Raw genomic sequence first — 21,861 nt, 5'->3', positions numbered from 1 at the left:
TTGCTGATAATAACAAATTAGCTGGCATGATAAACTGCAAAAAAGAATGCACAAGAGCATAGACAGGTTGGCAGTGAGGTAGTAGATGTAGGTCGAAGCAGAAATATAATGAAGTACGTTTTAAGAACAGAGAGTAATGAAAGGAACTATGTAGAGGGTAAATGTCGACATGGATTGGTTGGGCCAAACGGGGCTGTGAAGTAACTTCTATGGAAGTATACCATAAATAGCAAGACTCACAGAGGGGAATAGAAATCAATGGGTGAAAATACATAGAGCTTCAAAAAGGTGGACTGGAGTGTTTTGTAGAGACCAGGAATAATAATATAATTTAGTTTAGAGTTTCCCTTTGTTTTATTCAAAGTTATTAAAGGAAAACAAAAAGGTGGGAGTGCAGGTTAAAAAGGCCAGGGAGTTCTGGGTTTTATATACAGGGCTGTTGAATAAAAAAGCAAGGGCTATTACAAATGTACAAAGTATTGGATAAGCCACAGTTGGAGTATTATGTGCAGTTTTGGGAACCCCACATAGAAAGGATATTAGAATCACTGAAAAGGTATTGCAAATGCATGGATACAAAAGTGGCTAAGTAACAGGAAGCAGAGAGTAGTGGTGAATGGTTGTTTTTCAGATTGGAGGGAGGTGTACAGTGGTGTTCCCCAGGGGTCGATACTAAGACCGCTGCTTTTCTTGATATATGTTAACGACTTGGTCTTGGGTGTACAGGGTACAATTTCCAAATGACATAAAACTTGGGAGTGTAGTGAACAGTGAGGAGGATAGTTTTTTTTAAAATTCGTTCATGGGATGTGGGCGTCGTTGGCACGGCCAGCATTTATTGCCCATCCCTAACTGCCCTTGAGAAGGTGGTGGTGAGCCGCCTTTTTGAACCGCTGCAGTCAGTGTGGTGAAGGTTCTCCCACAGTGCTGTTAGGTAGGGAGTTCCAGGATTTTGACCCAGCGACGATGAAGGAACTATATTTCCAAGTCGGGATGGTTTGTGACTTGGAGGGGAACATGCAGGTGGTGTTGTTCCCACATGCCTGCTGCCCTTGATTTTCTAGGTGGTAGAGATCACGGTTTGGGAGGTGCTGTTGAAGAAGCCTTGGCGGGAGTTGCTGCAGTGCATCCTGTGGATGGTACACACTGCAGCCATGGTGCACCGGTGGCAAAGGGAGTGAATGTTTAGGGTGGTGGATGGGGTACCAATCAAGCGGGCTGCTTTGTCCTGGATGGTGTCGAGCTTCTTGAGTGTTGTTGGAGCTGCACTCATCCAGGCAAGTGGAGAGTATTCCATCACACTCCTTGTAGATGGTGGAAAGGCTTTGGGGAGTCAGGAGGTGAGTCACTCGCTGCAGAATACCCAGTCTCTGACCTGCTCTTGCAGCCACAGTATTTATGTGGCTGGTCCAGTTAAGTTTCTGGTCAATGGTGACCCCCAGGATGTTGATGGTGGGGGATTCGGCGATGGTAATGCCGTTGAATGTCAAGGGGAGGTGGTTAGACTCTCTTGTTGGAGATGGTCATTGCCTGGCACTTGTCTGGCACGAACGTTACTTGCCACTTATCAGCCCAAGCCTGGATGTTGTCCAGATCTTGCTGCATGTGGGCACGGACTGCTTCATTATCTGAGGGGGTGCAAATGGAACTGAACAATGTGTAATCATCAGCGAACATCCCCATTTCTGACCTTATGATGGAGGGAAGGTCATTGATGAAGCAGCTGAAGATGGTTGGGCCAAGGACACTGCCCTTAGGAACTCCTGCAGCAATGTCCTGGGGTTGAGATGATTGGCCTCCAACAACCACTACCATTTTCCCTTGGGCTAGGTATGACTCCAGCCACTGGAGAGTTTTCCCCGATTCCCATTGACTTCAATTTTACTAGGGCTCCTTGATGTCAAGGACAGTCACTCTCACCTCACTTCTGGAATTCAGCTCTTTTGTCCATGTTTGGACCAAGGCTGTAATGAGGTCTGGAGCCGAGTGGTCCTGGCGGAATCCAAACTGAGCATCGGTGAACAGGTTACTGGTGAGTGAGTGCCGCTTGATAGCGCTGTCGACGACACCTTCCATCACTTTGCTGATGATTGAGAGTAGACTGATGGGGCGGTAATTGGCCGGATTGGATTTGTCCTGCTTCTTGTGGACAGGACATACCTGGGCAATTGTCCACATCGTCGGGTAGATGCCAGTGTTGTAGCTGTACTGGAACAGTTCGGCTAGAGGCACGACTAGTTCTGGAGCACGTCTTCAGCACTACAGCCGGGATGTTGTCGGGGCCCACGGCCTTTATTGTATCCAGTGCACTCAGCCGTTTCTTGATATCACATGGAGTGAATCGAATTGGCTGAAGACTGGCTTCTGTGATGGTGGGGATATCGGGAGGAGGCCGCAATGGATCATCTACTCTGCCTTTCTGGCTGAAGATGGTTGCAAACGCTTCGGCCTTGTCTTTTGCACTCACGTGCTGGACTCCGCCATCATTGAGAATGGGGATGTTTGCAGAGCCTCCTCCTCCTGTTAGTTGTTTAATTGTCCACCATTCACGACTGGATGTGGCAGGGCTGCAGAGCTTTGATCTGATCCATTGGTTGTGGAATCGCTTAGCTCTGTCTTTAGCATGTTACTTCCGTTGTTTAGCATGCATGTAGTCCTTTGTTGTAGCTTCACTGGGTTGGCAACTCATTTTTAGGTGCAGCTCCTGGCATACTCTTCTACACTCCTCATTGAAGCAGGGTTGATTCCCTGGCTTGTTGGTAATGGCAGAGTGAGGAATATGTTGGGCCATGAGGTTATAGATTGTGCTGGAATACAATTTTGCTGCTGCTGATCATCCACAGCGACTCATGGATGCCCAGTTTTGAGCTGCTAGATCCGTTCTGAATCTATCCCATTTAGCACGGTGGTAGCACCACACAACACGTTAGATGGTGTCCTCAGTGTGGAGACAAAGTCCAGTCTTCACAAGGACTGTGCGGTGGTCACTCCTACCACTACTGTCACGGACAGATGCATCTGTGACAAGTAGATTGGCGAGGACGAGGTCAAGTAGGTTTTTCCCCCTCATGTTGGCTCGCTCTCCACTTGCCACAGGCTCAAACCGGCAGCTATGTCCTTCAGGACTCCGCCAGCTCGGTCAGTAGTGGTGCTACCGAGCCACTCTTGGTGATGGACATGGAAGTCCCCCACCCAGAGTACATTCTGTGCCATTTCTACCTTCAGTGCTTCCTCCAAGTGCTGTTCTACATGGAGGAGGACTGATTCATCAGCTGAAGGAGGGCGGTAGGTGGTAATGAGCAGGAGGTTTCCTTGCCCATGTTTGACCTGATGCCATGAGATTTCATGGGGACCGGAGTCAATGTTGAGGACTCCCAGGGCTACTCCCTCCTGACAGTATATCACTGTACCGCCAACTCTGCCGATGGGACAGGACATACCCAGGGATGATGATAGAAGAGTCTGGGACGTTGGCTGAAAGATATGATTCTGTGAATATGGCTATGTCAGGCTGTTGCTTGATTAGTCTGTGGGATAGCTCTCCCAATTTTGGCACAAGTCCCCAGATGTTAGTGAGGAAGACTTTGCAGGGTCACCTGGGTTTGGTTTGCCTTTGTCGTGTCTGGTGCCTAGTGGTCTGATGCAGGGTGGCCCGGCCGGTTTTATTCTTATGACTTTTTGTAGCGAGACTGTACAACTGAGTGGCTTGCTGGGCCATTTCAGAGGGCAAATGTAAGGAATCTTACAACACCAGGTTATAGTCCAACAGTTTTATTTGAAAATCACAAGCTTTCGGAGGCTTTCTCCATCGTCTCACCTGACGAAGGAGAAAGCCTCCGAAAGCTTGTGAATTTCAAATAAAACTGTTGGACTAAAACCTGGTGTTGTAAGATTCCTTACATTTGTACACGCCATTCCATCACCGGCATCTCCACATCATTTCAGAGGGCGATTAAGAATCAACCACATTGCTGTTGGTCTGGAGTCACATATAGGCCAGACCGGGTAAGGATGGCAGGTTTCCTTCCCTAAAAAGGACACTAGTGAACCAGATGGGTTTTTAAAGACAGATTTTATTTAATTAATTGAATTTAAATTCCCCAGCTGCCGTGGCACGATTTGAACTCATGACTCTGGATTATTAGTCCAGGCCTCTGGATTACTAGTCCAGTAACATAACCACTATGCTACCGTACCCAGTTGTAGATAGATTTCAAGAGGATATAGACAGTGTGGTGGAAAGGGCAGTCATGTGGCAGATGAAATTTAATGCAGAAAAATGTGAAGATATTCATTTCAGTAGGAAGAACGAGGAGAGGCAATATAAACTAGAGGGCACAAATCTAAAAAGGGTGCAGGAGCAGAAAGATCCAGGGGTATTATGTGCACAAATCATTGAAGATTGAAGGGCAGGTTGAGAAAGTGGTTAAAAAAACATACGGGATCCTGGGCTTTATAAATAGAGACAGAGTACAAAAGAAAAGAAGTCACGATGAACCTTTATAAAACACTGGTTCGACCACAACTGGAGTATTGTGTCCAGTTCTGGGCACTGTACATTAGGAAAGATGCGATGCCTTAGAGAGGGTGCCGAAAAGATTTACTAGAATGATTGCAGGGATGAGGGACTTCAGTTATGTGGAGAAGCTGGGTTGTTCTCCTTGGAACAGAGAAGGTTCAGAGGAGATTTGATAGAGGTATTTAAAATCATGAAGGGTCTAGACAGAATAGATAGAGAGAAACTGTTCCTTTTGGCGGAAGGGTCAAGAACCACAGGACATAGATTTAAGGCGATTGGCAAAATAACCAAAAGGTGGCATGAGGAAAAACTTTTTTATGTAGCGAGTGGTTAGGATCTGGAATGTACTGTCGAGGGTGGAGGGTATGGAGGCAGATTCAATTGTGGCTTTCAAACAGAAGCTGAATAAGTACTTGAAAGGAAAAAATTTGCAGGGCTACGGGAATAGGGCAGGGGAGTGGGACTAGCTGGATTGCTCTTGCATAGAGCCGGCACGGACTCGATGGGCTGAATGGCCTCCTTCCGTGTTGTAACCTATGATTCTGAAGATTCACTAGAATGTTACCAGGAATGATCGTTATGCTTATGAAGAAAGGCTTGGAAAATTGTTTTTTCCCCCCCCCCAGTGAAAGAGAGAAGATTGTGGACAGGGGGCAATCAAATAGAGGTTTCTAAAACTGTGAAAGATTTTGAGAGGGTACATGGTGAATGATTATTTACTTTGGATGGTGAGCAAGGCAGCATAGATTGAGATTGGTCATTAGGAGAATGAAAACGTGAAGAAATTTTTCCAGAGGATTATTAGAACATGAATTTTTAAAAAAATTTATTCTCAGGATGTGGCATGCTGGCATTTATTGCCCATCCCTGTTTGTACCAAGAAGGTGGTGGTGGGCCTTCTTGAACCACTGCAGTCCATGTGGTGAAGGTGCTCCCACTATACTTGTTATTCTTTGTTGTGTCTGAACGGCTTACTAGGTCATTTCAAAGGGCGGTTTAAGAATCCCACATGCTGGTGTGGGACTGGATTCACATTTAGGCCAGATAGGTTTTTAAAAAAAATTCGTTCATGGAATGTGGGCGTCGCTGGCGTTTATTGCCCATCCCTAATTGCCCTTCAGAAGGTGATGGTGAGCCGCCTTCTTGAACCGCTGCAGTCCGCGTGGTGAAGGTTCTCCCACAGTGCTGTTAGGGAGTTCCAGGATTTTGACCCAGCGACGATGAAGGAACGGCAATATATTTCCAAGTTGGGATGGTGTGTGACTTGGAGGGGAACGTGCAGGTGGTGTTGTTCCCATGTGCCTGCTGCCCCTGTCCTTCTAGGTGGTAGAGGTCGTGGGTTTGGGAGATGCTGTTGAAGATCTCTTGGCAAGTTGCTGCAGTGCATCCTGTGGATGGTACACACTGCAGCCACTGTGCGCCGGTGGTGAAGGGAGTGAATGTTTAGGATGGTGGATGGGGTGCCAATCAAGCAGGCTGCTTTGTCCTGGATGGTGTCGATCTTCTTGAGTGTTGTTGGAGCTGCACTCATCCAGGCAAGGTTACCTTTCCTTAAGGACATTAGTGAACAAGTTGGGTTTTTAGGACAATCAGATTGCTTCATGGTTACTTTTACTGATACCAATCTTTTATTTCCAGATTTATTTTGAAACTGAATTCAAATTCTCAAACTGTCATCGTGAGATTTAAACTCATGTTTTCTACAGTATTAGTTCAGGCCTCTGGATTACTAGTCCTGTAACATAACCAAACTACAGTACCCATCCATGACTTATCACAAATAATTATTGAGGAAGAGACTATATCATTATTTAGAAGCGAACTGAATAAGTGCCTGAAAAGGAAGAAAATAGAACGATATCGGGAAAGTGGAAAAAAAAATTGGATTAAAGTAGACACCTACATAATGACGAACTAGCACTAGCCTCATTACACAGGCACAATGAGCGTAATGATCGCCTTCTGTGTTGTACTTTCTATGATTCTCCAGCATGGCACCAGCTTCTCCTGCACCCCCACAAGGTGACACAATTAACCGCTACCTGCAAGTCAACTACTTATCAATCCACAAAGTTTTACATCACTCCCAGCATTACTACTTTGTGTGTTAATATAATCTCTCAACATCTCTGATTTGATAAGTATTGTAGTTACAAATACCCATCAGAAGTGTCATTTTAGAAACTGCAAACAGGTCTCATGTTTCTCAGGCTCCCCTCAAAAACAGACTCAAAAATGCTTACCTTAAACAAATCAGACTCAACACATGGAAAGGCAAACATTAAAAAGACACTCACTACTGAATCAGGTTACCAGATTGTGATTGGGAGTGAAAGGATGTGCCATTCAGCTGAGAGCTGTGTTTAAATTTAAAACTGTTGCAGCTTGGCCCAGTACCAAACATCTTTTAATTGCTGTCTCACATGATGCAATGGAAAAATTAAAAACTGAATCCAAAACCTACAAAGAGACACAGTACTATCTAATCCAACAGTAATGAAGCACGAGCGCACAATTGCAGATTTTAAATGTATCAGTCTCTCTCTCAACCTCACATCAAATGAGCCAGTGTTAAAAATTGCAATGGTGGGGACCAAGCGAAGTGAACAATCTTTGAAATCTATCTGGCTGAACTAGAAAAGGGCATTGAAGGCTAGATAGTGTTTTGATTCTTGGACTCTCACTGCCCTACAGATCCTGCTAATGTTGCAAGTGTGGATAGTGAGTGACAATAGGCTATTCTCCATGAGAGCCATCATAGGTGAGCACTTTCCAGCATGTGGTCACTGAGATCAGGAACCCTAGCTGATTTCTCACATCCCCACCCTAGGAGGTGACAAATTGCAACATCCCAAGGGGTTTGCTTTCTTACCTATTGGGCCAGAAAACTTCCAAAAATCAGACAAAAGTTTTATTTTTAAAATTCAAACGTTCTAGGCAGAGAATTATGGATCTATCTTGAAGTAGTTCTTGAAGGCAATTAACCCAGAGGGCCCATTAAGTCAAACTTGAGTTAAAAATATTCCAGTTGTAAGTTAATTGAGAATGTCGAGCAACTCCCATCATTTTCAAGAATCTAGGTTCAGATGTAGTCGGTGGTCGCAAACATCTGACTGAAAGCTGGAGAAACCATTTTACAGCTTCCAGTCGGGGATGTTTACAGCAACAAACCACAATTGTATCACAGGAGACTCAACGGTATTGTCACAAAGCAGAAAGAACAATGATGTATGAAACTTTTATGCTATATCTGTTTAAATTGTGTAAAAATAAATACTCAGCAGTACAAATTATTAATTTTGCCTCGTCGGTGCCACACTTGGTCAACGGCTACCCTGATGTCGAGGGCAGCAACTCTCAACTCTCCCATAGCATTCAGCTGGTGCCCATGTGATTAGGACTGGAAGCAAGTGGTTCTGGTGGAACTCAAAGTGAACGTTGGTGAGTAGGTGTTCCTTGATGACATTATTGATGACTCCAGCAGCAGGCACCATTTCAGAAAAAAAATTAGGAAGAGCACAAAAGAGTGTCAGAATCAAAAGTACTGGAATGTGCAAACATTGACAATATGGAATAAAAATGTTTTTGAAGTCAAATCTTAAGTGAGCATTTCATTTGCAATATCCAACTACATTTAAAAAAAAAATCCAATTGTCTTCACTTCCATCCAACTTATTTACAAAAATGTAAACAGTCAGTAATTCCTAGATTATGGACCTCACAGGAAACATCTCTAAATGATGCATCACGTTAGTACTAAGGAGGACACACAAGAGTGCTGACAAATGCATGGCAATAATTCAGTCCAAACCCACTCACTTTTTCCTTTGTCACCTGGATAGGAACTGAACGGAGTAAATAATCTTTTGGTTTTAATTTAAGTATCTTTGCCTGCAAATCTAACTGCAAATTCAAATATCCAAGCAGCTTCCAGAAGGAAAAAGGAAACAAGTAAAATTACAAATGTAAAACTGATTTTTCGTCTCTTGTACAGGAAGTCACAATTAGCAAGGAGACTGCTTGGGACTTATTTCCATGTAAACAGGCAGGACATTCTTGCCACTCCTGTATAGCAGATTTCTCAGGTCTTGCAATAGTGACTCCCCCTTCCTGCTTTCAACTTCTCTCTATCACAAAAGAGAAACTAGGGATTGAGGCTGTTTGAGGGGCAGCAAGGTAAGGGCAATACCATCAGCCTGACCATTACTAATAAACTGCAGATTAAGAATAGCAAACTGCCCAATCCAGCTGACTTTCACACAAGAGATAAGTTAAAACAGTCTGGTGAGTTTATTATTAAAGATTACGAGGTTTGAGGCCAAATTTATATTTTAAATGTCACTGTTTACATGCATTTTAATTGACAATGAAAAACAGCTCTTCCGTCTCAACTTTCTCCACCACCCCCAAAATATACACCATCTCTTTTTCCCATCCCTAAAAATATACAAACTTAAGTATTAGATTATCACTGCGCACCAACCTAAAACTAAGTTACCTTTAATGTCTAAAAACATTTACAATTTGTTTATGCCAGTCCGCCTCACTACTACAGCAATTCAAGGTCACTGAATATCAATCTCAGATTAATCCTTCAAACTGCACATGGTCAATTAAGTCACTAGTCAAAAGAGTGCCAACAATTCTATACAGCACTGGATAGATGCAGACTGTAGAAGGTTTAGAGGAAACATGAATTATGTTAAAGAATTTGAATGCTCTGCACCAATTAACACATCCAGTGCTATGGATAAGTATTCTCCTTTGATAGCCACAACCTGGTTTCAGAGACCATAGAAATCATCCAAATCTGGTCTTTTGGTTGGCTGAAAAAAAACCCTTAAATCCAATGAAAAGACAGTTGCTAGAAATGTGCTCCCAACTCCAAAATAAATAGAAGGAAACCAAAGTAAAGAAAGTAGGCAAGCAAAGGGGTTTAAACTTTACTTTTAAAAAAAAAGTCCTCCTTGCCAAAAAAAAGCTAAATTAAAAAAGGGGGAAAATAGGAGCAAGCAGAATTCAAGTGTTTGTTTTAAAAAAATTGTGTTGGTGCATATTTTGGCTCTACAAAGTAATTAGAACTGTAATAAAGCTACTCATATTGCAATAGCTTCATTACTACTCCAGAACTTCAGTGTAGCACTGGGGGAATGCTGCATTATTGGAAATTCCATAATTCAGATGAGATATTAAACTGAGGCCCCATCTGCCTGTTCCTGTAATTCGGGCGAACATCAAATATTCCATGGTATTATTTGAAGGGAGCGAGTTCTCCCAACATTATTTCTTCAATTACCACCACCACTAAAAATAGATTGACTGGTTACTCATCTCATTTGCTGTTGGTGGGACTTTGCTTTGTGCAAACTGACTGACACATTTGTCTATATAAACTTCAAAAGTAGCACAGTGGTTATGAAGCACCATCACCAAGGGAAACTAGAGATGGGCAATAAATGTGGCCTTGCCAACGACACCCACATCACAAGAAAAAAAAAGTGCTTTGCAGCATCCTATGGACATATAATACGCTAAAACCTACCTCTTTGACCAAGCTTTTAGTCACATATCCCAAAATCTCTATGCAGCTTGGTGTCAAATTTTGTTTGATAACGCTCCTGTGAAGCACCTTGGGATGTTTTACTATGTTAAAGGCGCTATATAAATGCAAGTTGTTATTATAAAAATGTAAGTTTATTCTACATATGTACATACTAAAATGTTGGACAGGAAGAGACCAGCTGGTCCACCTAGCCTGCCCCATATGGTCATGGTGCTGTTTATGCACACCATGATCCCTAGCCATGTCCCCCAAAGCACGCCCCGCAACCGACCTGCCAGCCACGTAAACTCTTGGGAGTGGCAAAAACATTAGGTCAAATTCCTCCCTGACCTCCAAAGCCAATCAAACAAGTTCTAGGACATCAGTGACTGGGAGTCTTTTCCTCCAATACCCCATCTCCCTTCTATATGTAGAGATGTCAGCCACATTCAGGAACTCATCCAGCTCCCTCTTAAATGCCTACAGTGAAGCCGCGCACATTGCACCAGCTGGCAACTTGTTCCATAGGTCGACACTTCTCTGTGAAAAGAAATCTCTCTTACCATCTAACCTAGGTACATGCATACATAACTTATAGTCATGTCCCCGGTCCTCCTTAACATATCTAACTTAAATAGCCCATCCAAACGCACCAAATCAAATCCGTTCCTTATTTTAAAGCCCTCAAATCAAATCAATTCTACTTCTAGAGGCAAAAGTCCCAGCTTTCTAAGCCTAACATGTCAATGAAGGATCTTTGTACTAGATATCAATCTAGTGGCCCAATCATACTGTAATGTGGTGCTGAAATAAGGACTAACAGACAAATTTAAAAATAAAACCAGTTAGCTCAGAGACAGAAATTTACCTCGATATACCATTTCTTGTTAACTGCCGCCCACCATTCTTAACCACGGCAAAATGCTAAGCTCATTACTTAGCATTAATTCAAAGTTCTCTGTAAAGATCAAAATTTTCCAGAGGGTGGCTATGACGAGACACTTTTGTTATATGCACAACAGCAACTGATTGTAGGAGTTTTAAATTCTGCTGCATGACTGTGTATTGCGTTGAGAATACAAGTTAGATACGTTAAGACAAAAACTGGATCCAAGTCAACTGAAGAAGAGAACTGAAACTTTTATCCATTAGGATAAATTGACATGGCTAACCAAAGTTTTTACTTGGGTTTTAGTAAATTGTAATCACCCAATGCCAACCCCAATCTTTTTTTTAAATTAAAAAACTTGTCTTTGTTTCATTTTCCCATCAGTGATTTTTTCCCCCAATAAAAAGTCTCATTCATTCTTTATCCCTCTTCCTGCTTTTTAATTTTCTCTCCCACATTCTGCAAATTTTAAATTCTGCCCCAAATCACTCCCACAACCCCATTATTTGTGTGCGTCTCTCTTTCTCCCCTACCACTTCTGCTGGTTGACTGTTTCACGCTAATGAAAGTGGAGCTCACCCATGCCCTTTAGCAACAGCAAAATCACTCAAATCATTGGATGTTAGCGTAGTTACAGTCCTGCTCAGCATATAGGTAACACTGTGTTTTGAAATGCAGTCACACTAAATTCATGAAGGCCCTTGCTTATTAATTATACGTCAACCAACCCTGCATTATAGTGGTCTTTAGTCATGCAAGCCTACCATCTAAACACCAGCTCCAAAATGAGAAAAGATGAATCAAGTCCATTGCTCCAATAGACCACTTACAACTTGAGATTAAATAAATTGGAGAGAACACATCAGAAAGACAAGAAACTAGAGATAATTTACAAGAAAAACTACTAACCTCCCAAATCAAACAAAAAATGCAGACTATCAATCTAATATTATCATCTTATTCATCTTTTGACTGGTTGCATTCTAGAGACATTTTTATGGTCCTACCAGCAGTGGCACCATATAACAATCATTTTCCAAACTTCACTGGATACAGGTGTGGTGCCGGAGGATTGGAGGACTGCTAATGTTGTACTGTTGTTTAAAAAGGGAGCGAAGGATAGACCGAGTAATTACAGGCCAATCAGCCTAACCTCGGTGGTGGGCAAATTATTGGAATCAATTCTGAGGGACAGGATAAACTGTCACTTAGAAAGGCACAGACTAATCAAGGATAATCAGCACGGATTTGTTAAGGGAAGGTCATGTCGGACTAACCTGATTGAATTTTTCGAGCAGGTGACAAGGAGGATCGATGAGGGTAGCGCAATTAATGTCGTCTACATGGATTTTAGCAAGGCTTTTGACAAGGTCCCACATGGCAGATTGGTCAAAAAAGTAAAAGCCCATGGGATCCAAGGGAATGTGGCAAATTGGATCCAAAATTGGCTCAGTGGCAGGAAACAATGGGTAATAGTCGACGGGTGTTTTTGCGACTGGAAGGCTGTTTCCAGTGGGGTGCCGCAGGTCCTTTGCTTTTTATGGTATACATTAACGATATGGACTTAAACGTGGGGGGCATGATTAAGAAATGTGCGGATGACACAAAGATAGGCCGTGTGGTTGATAGTGAGGAGGAAAGCTGTAGACTGCAGGAAGATATCAATGGACTGGTTAGATGGGCAGAAAAGTGGCAAATGGAGTTCAATCTGGAGAAGTGAGAGGTAATGCATTTGGGGAGAGCAAACAAGGCAAGGGTATACACAATAAATGGGAGGATACTGAAAAGTGTAGAGAAAGTGAAGGACCTTGGAGTGCATATCCACAGATCCCTGAAGGTAGCAGGACAGGTAGATAAGGTGGTTAAGGCGGCATATAGAATGCTTTCCTTTATTAGTTGAGGCATAGAATATAAAATCAGGGATGTTATGCTGGAACTGTATAAAACACTAGTTAGGCCACAGCTTGAGTACTGCGTACAGTTCTGGTCACCATATTACAGGAAGGACGTAATTGCACTAGAGAGGATGCAAAGGAGATTTACGAGGATGTTGCCAGGACTGGAGAATTTTAGCTATGATGACAGATTGGATAGGCTGGGATTGTCTTCCTTGGAAGAGAGGAGGCTGAGGGGTGATTTGATTGAGGTGTACAAAATTATGAGGAGCCTAGATAGAGTGGATAGGAAGGATCTATTTCCCTTAGCGGAGGGGTCAATAACCAGGGGGCATAGATTTAAAGTGATTGGTAGAAAGATTGGAAATAAGGAAAAATGTTTTCACCCAGAGGGTGGTGGGGTCTGGAACTCACTGACCGAGGGTGGTAGAGGCAGAAACCCTCAACTCATTTCAAAAAATACCTGGATGTGCACCTGAAGAGCCGTGACCTGCAGGGCTACGGACCAAATGCGGGAAAGTGGGATTAGGCTGGGTGGCTCGTTTCTCAGCCGGTGCGGACGCGATGGACTGAATGGCCTCCTTCTGTGCCGTAAATTTTCTATGATTCCATATTGCTCTGCAGTGTCTCTGATTAGCTGCATCTGCATTTTTAAAAATATAATGTTCAAATACGTTCTCATTCAAATATCCAGCAAATTCTTCCTACTTCCTGGATCTTCATTATGTTGCACCATCTCCTATGTCTTTTCCACAATCTCAAACTGTGCAGCTCCTAACCTTCTGACCATCTTTTAAAACAGGTTGGCAACACCTAAATTTTTTTTAAAAATTTGTTCGTGGGATGTGGGAGTCGCTGGCGAGGCTGGCATTTATTGCCCATCCATAATTACCCTCGAGTAGGTGGTGGTGAGCCGCCTTCTTGAACCGCTGCAGTCCGTGTAGTGAAGGTTCTCCCACAGTGCCGTTAGGAAGGGAGTTCCAGGATTTTGACCCAGCGACGATGAAGGAACGGCGATATATTTCCAAGTTGGGATGGTGTGTGACTTGGAGGGGAACGTGCAGGTGGTAGTGTTCCCATTTGCCTGCTGCTCTTGTCCTTCTAGGTGGTAGAGGTCGTGGGTTTGGGAGGAGCTGTTGAAGAAGCCTTGGCGAGTTGCTGCAGTGCATCCTGTGGATGGTACACACTGCAGCCACTGTGCGGCGGTGGTGAAGGGAGTGAATGTTTAGGGTGGTGGATGGGGTGCCAATCAAGCAGGCTGCTTTGTCCTGGATGGTGTCGAGCTTCTTGAGTGTTGTTGGAGCTGCACTCATCCAGGCATGTGGAGAGTATTCCATCACACTCCTGACTTGTGCCTTGTAGATGGTGCAAAGGCTTTGGGGAGTCAGGAGGTGAGTCACTCGCCGCAGAATACCCAGCCTCTGGCCTGCTCTTGTAGCCACAGTATTTATATGGCTGGTCCAGTTAAATTTCTGGTCAATGGTGACCCCCAGGATGTTGATTGTGGGGGATTCGGTGATGGTAATACCGTTGAATGGATCACAAGCTCCCTCCTGCTCTTTTCAATCTTTACATGGGATTTTATTGAAAAATCCTTTTTAAAAAAAGGAATTAAACACAGCATTAAATTCTTTTGATTGACTTCTACATATTTTCTTTACCGAGGAAAAATACATTTTTGCTCAATAGTCATGCTTCAGACTTGGAGATATAGATGTGTCATTGAAACAATAAAAATGTCAAATCCGCTCTACCCCCCACAACTAAAAGAACTTTGAGTGTGTGCTGACTATGAAGAAGTCACCTGACTAGAGAATACATTTATATTCGGAGGAAGAAAATACAATACTTTTGACTTTTTTCAAAAAGATTCTAGAAATCGCAGTAGTCTGCAAATCATTTTTCAATACTTTTGAGCTTTCACAAGAAATTTGAGATTACACAATAAAAATAGCAGGAAAAAAAATCACCAGCCCAACAAAACAAACAGCAGTTTGAGAGCCGGGAGGGGGGGTTGGGGGGCGCGCGCGAGGGGAAATGAGCTTGCAACTACAATTACAAGAACCAGGAAGTGAAGCATTTTCCTGTAGTGATTATCTACTTCACTAGCCTTTTTTAATTGCTATCTCAATTCGTCACTACAAATTGCTCATGCCAGCATACCATTCTATAGCTCAAAATTATCACTTCAAAAAAAACAACAACTTTGGAAGAACAAAATCCATAATTGTGCTGCTGGGTGTTTACAATTAAGTGGACCTAAATTTTTTCACTCTAGCACTAGTGGCAGTCGATCTTAAGCAAAGAAAAGGGAGAAGGCTGCAATTTCCACCACTTTCTGTATTTATCCCTGTTTCCAATTTATCATGTGACTCCTGCTGGAAGGTGAGAGTACGGAATGGTCAGGTGAGGACAGGATTGGGCTTGACTTTGATGCCTTTCGCTGTAGAATAGCATACTGACACTCACTGCCCAGGCATAAGCACAAGGAATAACTACTTGGGTGAGGAGCTGGAGTGTTTCTGTTCGCTGTTGAATTGTAACCCAGCATGAGTCAGAGCCTTTGGGAGAAAAGGGAAAGAAAATGCTTTATTATCCTTAACTATTCAAAGTTGCATGATCTCCAAGCATCTCACTTTTGCCAAAATTGGCTAACCTGCAGGACAGGAAATTTTTTTTTGTAGCTTTTAAAGACTTTTGCTGTCTTGCGTTTATTACTTGTATAAACTAATAAATGCCTAAGGTTCCAAAAATCTCTGCTTTCTTTCCAAATCTGTGAATTTCATGCTTTTGGGTCCAATGGTCATAGAACCAAAGAGCACAGGAAGCCATTCGGCCCATCATGCCTGTGCCGGCCTTTTGAAAGCGCTATCCAATTAGTCCCACTCTCTTGCTCTTTCCCTACACCAATGCAAAATTTTCCTTTTCAAGTATATATCTAATTCCCTTTTGAAAATTACTGTTGAAACTGCTTCTGTCATCCTTTCAGAGGTGATTTGCCCTCTACTTTTTCCATATTTGTCCCCTTTTTGATCCATTACTTTCTTTTATTTCTATATTCCAGTTTGGTCCTTAGAGTTATACAGCACGGATAGAGGCCCTTCGGCCCATCGTGTCCGCGCCGGCCATCAAGCCCTGTCTACTCTAATCCCATATTCCAGCATTTGGTCCGTAGCCTTGTATGCTATGGCATTTCAAGTGCTCATCCAAATGCTTCTTGAATGTTGTGAGGGTTCCTGCCTCCACAACCCTTTCAGGCAGTGAGTTCCAGACTCCAACCACCCTCTGGGTGAAAAAGTTCTCTCTCAAATCCCCTCTAAACCTCCCGCCTTTTACCTTGAATCTATGTCCCCTTGTTATAGAACCCTCAACGAAGGGAAAAAGCTCCTTAGTATCCATCCTATCTGTGCTCCTCATAATTTTGTACACCTCAATCATGTCCCCCCTCAGCCTCCTCTGCTCCAAGGAAAACAAACCCAATCTTCCCAGTCTCTCTTCATAGCTGAAGCGCTCCAGCCCTGGTAACATCCTGGTGAATCTCCTCTGCACCCTCTCCAAAGCGATCACATCCTTCCTGTAGTGTGGCGACCAGAACTGCACACAGTACTCCAGCTGTGGCCTAACCAGTGTTTTATACAGCTCCATCATAACCTCCTTGCTCTTATATTCTATGCCTTGGCTAATAAAGGCAAGTATCCCATATGCCTTCTTTACCACCTTCTACTTTGCAACAATTAAAATATTTTTCTGCACAGCACTGATGGAACAGACCACAGCCTCCAATGCTGATTTTGGTCATTTTATCTGGTCAACAGCTTGCGTTGAACAGTCCAGTTTCCTTTCACAGTTTCAACTAAAATTTAGTCTGTTGTGCCAGAAGTTTAGAATATTGTCTTCCAGCAGGTGTTATATGGAACTGAGCTTAAAACTGGGACAGAGTGCCAGAAACCAGCTACTGAAGACAATGTTACCTAGACATAATTCTGATTTCACCGATTTCAGTCCTTTGCAACAGCATACAACTGCAAGGTTAAAATTCAATGAAAAAATTTGAGAAAACGTTAAACAATGACGCTAAATAGTGGAGAAACTTCTGGATGGGTGGTTGTTGAAATAGGTGTACTTACTGAGGCAAAAGCACTAAAAGAAATTACAAAAGCTTAGCTGCTAAGGTTTTACTGTGCTATTTGGCTGACATTTGACAAGCTCAATAAACTTAATATTTTTTCGCAAGGTTAAGAACTTTTACCTTTTCATTGTACTTTTTTGTGCACAGACTTTTGCCAAAAAACTTTTACTTTGGAGCAGCTATGTGCTGCAAGAAGTAAGTTCATTGTGGACTGTGAAATGTCAGTCCTAGAAGTTAAAGATGTAATTCTGGAGTTTTTGTCTCAGCTTTACACAAAATTCAGCAAATATTTTCTCTGCCCACCCTGTATCATCCTAATCACAGACAAATAAATGCAAGTCATCGGATATTCGTTCATCTTCAAGTTTATTCAATACCATAAGAAAGTCTCATATCTAAGTTTGCCGATGACACAAAGATTGGTGGCTTTGTAAGCAGTGTAGATGAAAACATAAAATTACAAAGCGATATTGATAGATTAGGTGAATGGGCAAAACTGTGGCAAATGGAATTCAATGTAGACAAATGTGAGGTCATCCACTTTGGATCAAAAAAGGATAGAACAGGGTACTTTCTAAATGGTAAAAAGTTAAAAACAGTGGATGCCCAAAGGGACCTAGGGGTTGAGGTACAAAGATCATTGAAGTGTCATGAACCGATGCAGAAAATAATCAAGAAGGATAATGGAATGCTGGCCTTTATATCTAGAGGACTGGAGTACAAGGGGGCAGAAGTTATGCTGCAGCTATACAAAACCCTGGTTAGACCGCACCTGGAGTACTGTGAGCAGTTCTGGGCACCGCACCTTCGGAAGGACATACTGGCCTTGAAGGGAGTGCAGCGTAGGTTTACTGGAATGATACCCGGACTTCAAGGGTTAAGTTACGAGGAGAGATTACACAAATTGGGGTTGTATTCTCTAGAGTTTCGAAGGTTAAGGGGTGATCTGATCGAAGTTTATAAGATATTAAGGGGAACAGATAGGGTGGATAGAGAGAAACAATTTCCGCTGGTTGGGGATTTTAGGAGTAGGGGGCACAGTCTAAAAATTAGAGCCAGACCTTTCAGGAGCTAGATTAGAAAACATTTCTACACACAAAAGGTTGTAGAAGTTTGGAACTCTCTTCTGCAAACGGCAATTGATACTAGCTCAATTGCTAAATTTAAACCTGAGATAGATAGCTTTTTGGCAACCAAAGGTATTAAGGGATATGGGCCAAAGGCAGGTATATGGAGTTAGATCACAGATCAGCCATGATCTTATCAAATGGCGGAGCAGGCACGAGGGGCTGAATGGCCTACTCCTGTTCCTATAATATCGGTACTGTGCTATTAACATTGCTTTCTGTCTTAAGCAATATGTTGTGTTAGTTGAGAAAATTAAATCCTTTGCAAAATGACTCCTAGAAAGCGTGAGTAATAAAACTCAAAGATGGAAGATGGAAGGGGGGGAACGGTGATAGCAAAAAAAGTTTGGGAACCTCTATCTTACACCAATGCAGGCTCTATTTGTAAAGTCATCTTGCCTCCAAGTTGCCCCAGTGATATCACTGTCTGGGTAGAGTCTCCGATACCCTGAAGTGTCACTGGTGATTGCAGTGGGGGCCTCAAATTTGGACTGGCCTAACGCAGAAAAACAAGCTATTGGTCAACCATGCAAGACTTTGTTGCGATAAGAAATGTGCAAAGAAAAAAAAGTCACGGTGTATGCGCTTTATAAATAGACATTCGGTAATGTTCTGACCAGTCCTCCGCCTTTCAAGGAAACAAACAATTCCCTATCCAATCTCAGATCTTCCCTCCTATCCCACAGGACTATAATCTTACGAATTAACCTATTGTACAGCACTGCATCAAAAGCTTTCTGAAAGTCCAAACAAATAACGCTACAGATCCCAAAACCAGTCAGTTCCTCAAAGTACGCAGGGGACCCAGCATATTTTCCTTAGATCAGGCGGCTGCACTGGCTCCCAGTTCAGTTCACGGTAGGACCCAAATTAAAATCAGTATCTTCACCAGGGCGGCTCTGGAGGGAAGGAGAGCTGAAATGGACGGTCTTTATGAGCAGAAAATTTGACATGACCTTGGGTGTTTTTCATAACTTTAAAAAAACCAGAAGCATGGGATTGGGGTTGGTGGTGATAGTACTTCGAAATTATAATATTCGATTCCAATGTTCCTTGTAAAACAAACAACAAATTTGAAAAAACTTTTGACAGCTGACTTTTGAGAATTCCAAGATCAATACCCCTATTGAAAATAAATCAGCCGACTTGTTTGACTGACAAAGTGGTTGCTTTTATGTATGTAACTACTGCTAATTAAATATAGGAAAACATACTTCAGTGCAAATTACAAAAGGTGCAACATTATCAAGGCATTCAGGTGACATCATAAACCTAGTGAGTGAAGATTGAACAGTTTAACGTGGTCATCCAAACCCTTAGGTTGTATTACTTCCCTTGTATTTTTTTCTTCAAAATAATTATCTGATCAGAGGTTGGTATATGGAAAGAAATTTTAAGTACCAATAGGCGTGCAATCAAAAGGAACCTCAGGTTTATGCAACACCATAACTGACCAGCATGACATTTGCAGTACTGTACTGATTTCAGCTCTCGTGTGCCAGGAGAGATAGGGGATTGGGGGCAAGAACATTTGCCAGGAATCTCACTTACAATAGCAAAACTCAACAACCATCACTGGAAAGTGTGCATGAGTGGACATTGGGTGAGGATAGGATCCAACTCAGCAATGATATCCTACAGCTAAGCTTGATCCTGCCAACACAAAGAATGTCCACTGGACAAGGCATTGGACGATGACTGCCATTTATTGAACCACACCCCAAGCATTAGTCAGCCTCTTCAAGATAGGAGGGGAGAAAATGGAATCAGGGGAAAAAAAAAAGTGCAGCTGAACCATTGAGGCACTTTGATTCAAATAAGGTCACTATACATTTCTACACTACACTGTTATACAGAGGCTTGCATGTAATAATCAGATGATTTATGAGAAAAAGGTTACAAGTGTATCAACAGGATGCAAATATACTGAAACTAAACCCTAAATACGCAATAAGTGAACCAGAGATACAAGCAAGGCGAATGCGCTAATTTTGATCTGGATTCATGAAAAAAAAAATGAACAAACTTCCTTCTTAAATCACTGGATAGGATCAACCCATTTGCATAGTTTGAGAAGTGGGGGGGGGGGTGGGGAGAAAGAGAGAGACACAGGGAAACGGAGACCATATAAACATATTATGCTAAGGCAAGACAGGTTAACAAGAGGATTATGTGCTGTTTCCTAGGAAGCGATTCTGACCTTCATTTATCACTTTTTCTTTTAAAAAGGGGCACGCTGCGTTTCAAAAGCCACTGGCCATTTTAACAATGGCACATTAGGACAATATTAGAATGACTAAATCCAGGCCTAACTGAAACTACAATATAAACAGCTATTTTGAGCAGTATATATTAGCATACAGACTAGGACTAGTCAAGCCTTTCCCTTAGTATTACTCAGTTTAAGACAATAACAAAGGGTCAACAGAAAGTCAATAATTAAATGAAGGTTTTCATTAGTTTACTTGCTCTTTGTCCTCCTCCAGCCCTCTATTATTTAGTACAGCAACTTATCCAAAATAGAGAACTTATTGCTATAAACACTTATTTTGATTTAACATTATATTTAATAAAAAGGCACCGAGAGGCACTCACTTTGAGGACCTACTGGAAATTCTGCTGTGCTCTGGAACTGCGCAACTTAATTTCTGGGAGACAGGATTCTCAATAGACAAGTGTCTCCCAGTGGTACAATTATAACATGTATACACCCAGAATGTTAGGAACAGTGCCATGGAAACAGTATCAAGAGAGGGACCTTTAGGCATCAAGTGGCTCAAGAGCATCTTTGAAGGTCAGGAGTGTCATGATGTTTTATGTAAGCAGACAGACATCGCTCGCTCCACTGTCCTCAGTTAAGTGGCGTTAGTACAGCTGAAGTCCAATCAGAGTGAAAGTTCACTGCTTTGGTTTTGACTCAATACAACATAAATTGAATTGCAATGAAGTGGCACCATCACAGGAGCATTTCCTGTTTAGTTATGCACAGACTTTTAAAAGGCAGACACCCCTCTCCCAACTCAGATTAGACTGTCTCAAGAATTCTAACTGCATGCATACAATGTACTTAGGTTTGAGTGAAAACCTAATAAAAACTCTCTGGAATTCAATGTGGAAAAATCCAGATGCTACCACTTTTTAGCAAGTAAACAACGTACTGGCATTTTCAAAGTCTTATGGGGAATTCAAAGAAATGGGCTCTTACAAGTAAAAACAGCAGTCAATTTCTAATGCTCTATTCTTAGAAAACATTAAAAGCATTCACAATTGTGAATAAGCTAGATTTGTATTTGTTTGGTCTTGCTAAGTTACCGTATTTACTGCAGAGTCAGGTCATCTACCCCATGAACATATACATTCTGCCAAATTTCACAGATTAATTCAAGGACAGACAGCTGGAATCCCAAGAGAGGGCTTCTTGGACCTACATTAGTGCATCAATAGCTCTCAGCACTAATTGAATAGTGATTAGCATATGTAGCAACAGACCACAGCATGGTTGGTCCAACAAAGTAGTGAACATGCTTCGAAGCAAGCTCACGTAGAATTATACAATACTACAGCACATACAGAACACTCAGCCCATCAAGTCTGTGCTAATTGTTTTTCCACAGTCTAATCCCACTCTTCCATCCATTCCCCATACTCCTCGTTTCAAGCAACAATCTAGTTCCCCTTTAAAAGAAAAGAAATTATGGACTTGACTTCAACAATAATAGGGAAAGCAGAAAATATTTTCCCCCTTCAGTTATGAAAACTT

The 21,861-nt window shown here is 42.3% G+C and overlaps 1 long non-coding RNA gene across 3 annotated transcripts in view; it reads right to left on the bottom strand.

The window, feature by feature from the left end:
• Positions 1-21,861, bottom strand: part of LOC137311296 (uncharacterized) — an 81,288-nt gene that overhangs the window by 42,613 nt on the left and 16,814 nt on the right. The window contains exon 1 of one of the 3 annotated variants that reach the window (XR_010960292.1): positions 13,309-14,021. The exons of 1 other annotated variant lie outside the window; for it this stretch is intronic. This is a non-coding gene — a long non-coding RNA (uncharacterized lncRNA). Of the gene's footprint in view, positions 1-7,806; positions 8,052-13,308; positions 14,022-21,861 lie in introns of those variants that run through there. One more of the 3 variants, XR_010960291.1, reaches the window with a different exon arrangement.

This window comes from Heptranchias perlo, chromosome 3, assembly GCF_035084215.1.
Source record: "Heptranchias perlo isolate sHepPer1 chromosome 3, sHepPer1.hap1, whole genome shotgun sequence".
Classification (NCBI taxonomy): domain Eukaryota; kingdom Metazoa; phylum Chordata; class Chondrichthyes; order Hexanchiformes; family Hexanchidae; genus Heptranchias; species Heptranchias perlo.
This window is presented reverse-complemented; position numbering and strand designations above follow the sequence as displayed.